Below are 6,768 nucleotides of genomic sequence, written 5' to 3'. Positions count from 1 at the left end.
ATCACCATTCTACTTCCTGTCTCTATGAATTGGACTCTTCTAAGTACTTCATATAAGTAGAATCTTAAATAGATTTTTTTGAGTCTTTTTAAAGAAACTTAATTTGGAAATAATTTTAGAATCACAGATGAGTTGCTACCACAATACAGAGAGTTTGGTGTACCCTTTACCCAGCTTCCTCTGTCAATAACGTCTTACGTTACCGTCATACATTTGTCACAGCGAGAAAATTCTTACCGGTACAATACTATTAACTCAACTCCAGGCTTCATTAGATTTCATGTTTTTCCACCAGTGTCCTTTTTCTGTTATAGGATTGCATCCAGGATCCCACACTATATTTAGTCATTGTGAAACCCTGTAACTCATATTGGGATTTGAACCCGCACGCTGGGACTCGAACCCAGCCCAAACCCAGATTGGGACTTGAACCCACAGTCATTTAACTGAGAGCACACACCTGGTCTCAGGACTTAATGAAGTTCAGGTTCTTGATGTCTCATCGCAGAAAGAATTCAGTGAGACAAAATGATAGGTAGGAAGTGGATTTATTTAGAGAGAAACACGCTCCACAGACAGAGTGTGGATCATCTCAGAGTGCGAGAGTGGCACCAGGGTATGGGGTTGTCAGTTTTTGTAGAGGTGGGTAATTTCAAAGGCTAATGAATGGGAGGAGAATTCCAGCTATTTTGGGGAAGGGGTGGGAATTTCCAGAAATTGGGCCACCGCCCACTTTTTTTTTTTTTTTTAGAAATTCACGTTCTTTTATTTATTTATTTATGACTGTGTTGAGTCTTCGTTTCTGTGCGAGGGCTTATCTCCAGTTGCGGCGAGTGGGGACCACTCTTCATCGCGGTGCACGGGCCTCTCACTGTCGCGGCCTCTCTTGTTGCGGAGCACAGGCTCCAGACACGCAGGCTCAGTAGTTGTGGCTCACGGGCCTAGTTGCTCCGTGGCATGTGGGATCTTCCCAGACCGGGGCTCGAACCCGTGTCCCCTGCATTGGCAGGCAGATTCTCAACCACTGCGCCACCAGGGAAGCCCCCACCGCCCACTTTTTGACCTTTATGGTCGGCCTTGGAACTGTCATGACGCCTGTGGGTTTGTCATTTAGCTTACTGATGTGTTACAATGAGCGTATACTGAAGCTCAAGGTCTAGTGGAAGTTGACTCATCTGCCATCTTGGACCTATTTGGTTCTAATCAGTTTATGTCGTGTCCTCGGGCTATGTCATTCCTTTAAAGGTTGTGCCCTGTCCCCTTCCCTCCTGTTTCATTTGTATTAGTTTGTTCAGGCTGCCATAACAAAGTACCACACACTGGGGGGCTTAAACAACAGAAATTAATTTTCTTGGATCTGGAGGGTGGAAGTCCAAGATCAAGGTGTCAGCAGGGTTGGTTTCTTCTGAAGAAGAACAGAAGCAAAAAAGGAACAGAAGCAAAGGGGGGAAATGTAGGGCCTTCAAGACAAAATTGTAGGTCTCCCACCTAGAGTAATGAAAATTAAAAAAAAGTAAACAAATGGGACCTAATTAAACTTAAAAGCTTGTACATAGCAAAGGAAACAATAAACAAAACAGAAAGACAACTCACAGAACGGGAGAAAATATTTGCAAATGAATCAACCGACAAGGGATTAATCTCTAAAATATACAAACAGTTCATGCAGCTCAATATCAAAAACAAACAAACAGGGTCTTCCCTGGTGGTGCAGCGGTTAAGAATCTGCCTGCCAATTCAGGGGACACAGGTTCGAGCCCTGGTCTGGAAGATCCCACATGCCTCAGAGCAATTAACCCCATGCACCATAACTACTGAGCCTACGCTCTAGAGCACGGCGTACCACAACTACTGAAGCCTGCGCGCCTAGAGCCTATGCTCCGCAACAAAAGAAGCCACTGCAATGAGAAACCCGTGAACCACAACAAAGAGTAGCCCCCACTCGCCGGAACTAGAGAAAGCCCATGTGCAGCAACGAAGACCCAAAGCAGACAATAATTAATTAATTAATTAATTAATTAAAACAACCTAATCAAAAAATGGGCGGAAGATCTAAATAGACATTTCTCCAAAGAAGACATATAGATGGCCATGCACCTCATGAAAAGATGCTCAACGTCACTAATTATTAGAGAAATGCAAATCAAAACTACAATGAGGTATCACCTTACACCAGTCAGAATGGCCATCATCAAAAAGTCTACAAACAGTAAATGCTGGAGAGAGTGTGGAGAAAAGGGAACCCTCATGCACTGTTTGTGGGAATGTAAATTGGTACAACCATTATGGAGAACCACATGGAGGTTCCTTAAAAAACTAAACATAGAGCTACCATATGATCCAGCAATCCCACTCCTGGGCATATATCCAGAGAAAACCATAATTTGAAAGGACACATGCACCCCAATGTTCATAGCAGCACAGTTTACAATAGCCAGGACATGGAAACAACCTATATGTCTATCAACAGATGAATGGATAAAGAAGATGTGGTACATATATACAATAGAATATTACTCAGCCATAAAAAAGAATGAAATAACACCATTTGCAGCAACATGGATGGACCTAGAGATTGTCATACTGAGTGAAGTCAGAAAAAGACAAATATCATATATCACTTATAGGTGGAATAAAAAAAAATGGTACAAATGAACTTATTTACAAAACAGAAATAGAATCACAGATGTAGAAAACAAACTTATGGTTACCACAGGGGGAAGCAGGGTCAGGGGGAGGGATAAACTGGTAGATTGGGATTGGCATATACACACTATTATATATAAAATAGATAACTAATAAGGACCTACTGTATAGTACAGGGAACTCTACTCAATACTCTGTAATGACCTATATGGGAAAAGAATTGAAAAAGACTGGATATATGTATATGTATAACTGATTCACTTTGCTGTACAGCAGAAACTAACAGAACATTGTAAACCAACTATACTCTAATAAAAATTTTTTTTAATTGCAGGTCTCGCCACCTATTCCTGCCACCAACAAAACAAACCAAAACAAAATCCACTAAAGTAAGTCGATTTTGCTGCATTGACATAAGCAGGTAACATTGAGCTGCCTATCTCATAAAACATCCCCAATACATGACACATATGAACAAAAGGAAAATAGTAAATTCAGAGAGAGTAATTGAAAAGATTCACAAAATGAAAATTCACACAAATCAGCTGAGGAAAAAGTCCCCCAGAAAAGGAATCAGGAAGTAAAAGAAAACCGTAAGTCAACACTTTAAAGAGAATTAAATATAATCAAACAAGCATTTGAGGATATGAAAAATCATCTTACATCAAAAATTCAAAAACTAAAGAACCAAGTACTGATGTGGGCAGAAAAGAAAAACAGGGGTAGATGAAGAGAGATTTGAATCAACTCAGGAAATAAGTGGAAGAAAAAGAAAAAATTATTTCAGAAATGCAGAATAAATTATAAGGTACCCAAGAGAGAATAAACTCAAATGAAAGTGTAATAAAGGGCATTGGATAAAAGCAGAAAAACAACTAAGAAAGTGACAATGGGGACTTCCCTGGCAGTCCAGTGGTTAAGACTCCACACTCCCAATGCAGGGGACACAGATTCAATCCCTGGTCAGGGAACTAAGATCCTGCATGCTGCATGGCACGGCCCAAAAAAACCAGAAAGCAAAGCAAAGAAAAGAAAGTGACAATGACATGAAGAAAGAAGTGAAAAGGCATCAAGGGGAAATGTACAGAAATGGAATTTCAGACACTGAAGGAGTAATACATGCATTATTGTGGTCCTTGAAGAAGGAAAACAAAACAAGAAAACAGAGCTGATATTTAAAATCATAATCCAAAAACTTTCCAGAAATAGAAAATCACCTGAAATTACACACTGAGAGGGCTGGCCAGGTACTTGGGAAAATTAACCCAGATGGTCAACTCTGAGACATATTCCAGTCAGGCTACTTGATTTCAAAGATTAAGATAAAATCCTTAAGCCTTCCAGATCAAATAATTTACAAAGTCATAAGAATTAGACTGGTATCAGACTTTTCAAAACTAATGTTCAAAGCAAGACAACAATGGAGGAGCATTAAAAAAAAGAGCTCAGTGAATGAAAGTGTGAACCAAGGATTCCACATCCAGCCCAGCTGTCCTTCAAATACGTACAAGAAATAAGGATCTCTGTACCCACTAGCCTTTCTTGAAGAATCTCTGAGAGGATTCCCTTCATCCAACAATGGGATGATTTTTTTCTCATAGAGGCATGAATTAGAAATTTGTAAATTGGTGCAGCCACTGTGGAAAACAGTCCAGAGGTTTCTCAAAAAACTAAAAATAGAATTGTGATATGACCCAGCAATTCCACTCCTGGGTATTTATCTGAAAAAAACAAAAACATTGATTCAAAAAGATATATGCACCCCAATGTTCATAGCAGTATTATTTACAATTGCCAAGACATGGAAACAACCTAGGTGTCCATCAAAAGATGAATGGATAAAGAAGATGTGGCACATATATATACATATATATATATACAGATATATATATACATATGTACACACACACAATGGAATACTACTCAACCATAAAAAAAGAATGAAATTTTGCCATTTGCAGCTACGTGGATGGACTTGGAGGGCATTATGCTAAGTGAAATAAGTCAGACCAAGAAAGACAAACACTGTATGATATCACTTATATGTGGAATCTAAAAAATACAGCAAATTAGTGAATACAACAAAAAAAGAAACAGACTCACAATATAGAGAACTAGTGGTTACCAGTGGGGAGAGGAAGGGGAGGGGCAATATAAGTGTGGGGGAGTGGGAGGTACAAACTATTGGATGTAAGATAGGTTACAGGGATATATTGTACAACACAGGGAAAATATCTAATATTTCGTAATAATTATCAATGGGAAGTAACCATTAAAATTTGTATAAAAAATACAAATCCACAGCTAACATCATACTCAATGGTGAAAAGCTGAAAGCATTTCCTCTAAGATCAGGAACAAGACAAGGATGCCCACTCTTGTGACTTTTATTCAACATAGTTTTGGAAGTCCTAGCCACAGCAATCAGAGAAGAAAAATAAATGAAAGGAATCCAAATTGGAAAAGCCATAGTAAAACTGTCACTGTTTGCAGATGACATGATACCATACACAGAAAACACTAAAGACGTTACCAGAAAAATTGTATAAAAAATAAAAATAGGGCTTCCCTGGTGGTGCAGTGGTTGAGAATCTGCCTGCCAATGCAGGGGACACGGGTTCGAGCACTGCTCTGGGAAGATCCCACATGCCGCGGAGCAACTGGGCCCGTGCGCCACAACTACTGAGCCTGCGCGTCTAGAGCCTGTGGTCCGCAACAAGAGAGGCCGTGATAGTGAGAGACCTGCGCACCATGATGAAGAGTGGCCCCCACTTGCCGCAACTAGAGAAAGCCCTCGCACAGAGACGAAGACCCAACACAGCCAAAAATAAATATTAAATAAATAAATAAATAAATAAATAAATAAATAAAATGCAATAATTTTTTTTAAAATAAATAAATAAATAAAAAATAAAAATATTTTTTTTTTTTGCAAAAGAAAAAAGAAATTCTGCAACTCCTTCCTGTGTATTCTCTGGCTGAACAAATAAGCAAATATATTGTGGTTAATGAGAACCATATTTCTCACTGTTGGAGAAAAGGTGTTACAAATAAGGAAAGGGGAAAAGCTAGGGACTTCCCTGGCAGTCCAGTGGTTAAGACTCTGAGCTTCCACTGCAGGGGTCATGGGTTCGATCCCTGGTCAGGGAACCAAGATCCCACAAGCTGTGTGGTGAAGCCAAAATAAAAGAGGTGGGGGAGGAGGAAGACCAGAATGAACTCTGTGATGTTGGACTACAAGTAGGGTATCAGTAGGAACTCATGGTTTTTAATATATGTGTCCAGATAAGTAGATACAGAAATACAGACATATAGTATGTCTATGTATGCCTATTTGTACACACGCATGTGTTTCCGAGCTCTGCCTCCCCAGAAGACCTAGAACAATGGACACAGCAATATCAAAAGTGCACCTAAGCCACAAGATACCAAAATTAGTGGATAAAAGTTTGATAAGAAATGGAATATTTTCTAACTCCCAACGTTATCTCCTCACAAGATATTTATTCATTACAAAGAGGAAAAGACTCACTTTGCAATGGAGTAAGCTGGTGGGCACCACCTTAACCAGATAACTGTGGTTAACGCCAACAATAATAGACGTAGCGACATTACATAACCTTTGAGATGAGGCACTGGGAAGTATGCAACACCACTTCTGTGATATTTTTGCCAAAAAGGATAACCTCAATCTGATCAGGAGAAAAAAAAAAAAAAACACCAGATAAACTCAATCTGAGGGACAGTCTACAGAAAAATTGACCAACACTCATCAAAAATGTCAAGAGCATGAAAGACAGGACAAGACTAAACCCTCACAGATTGGAGGAAACTAAAGAATGACAATTAAATGCTATGTGACATCCTGAGCCAGGAAAAGGACCGAATAAGGTCTGTAGTTGGGTTAATAATAGTGTATCAATGTGATGTTCCCGGGTTTGATCATTATACTGTGGTCCATAAGATGTTAACCCTGGAGGAAGGTGGATGAAGAGTATTTAGGAACTTGTGTATTTTCCCCAACTTCTCTTGTAAGCCTTAAAATCATTTCAAAGTACAGAGTAAAATAAATAAATGCATCCAGCACTTCTTTAACTCATAACTTTTATCTCAATGCAAAGT

This window comes from Balaenoptera acutorostrata, chromosome 2, assembly GCF_949987535.1.
Source record: "Balaenoptera acutorostrata chromosome 2, mBalAcu1.1, whole genome shotgun sequence".
NCBI classification, from domain to species: Eukaryota; Metazoa; Chordata; class Mammalia; order Artiodactyla; family Balaenopteridae; genus Balaenoptera; species Balaenoptera acutorostrata.
This window is presented reverse-complemented; position numbering follows the sequence as displayed.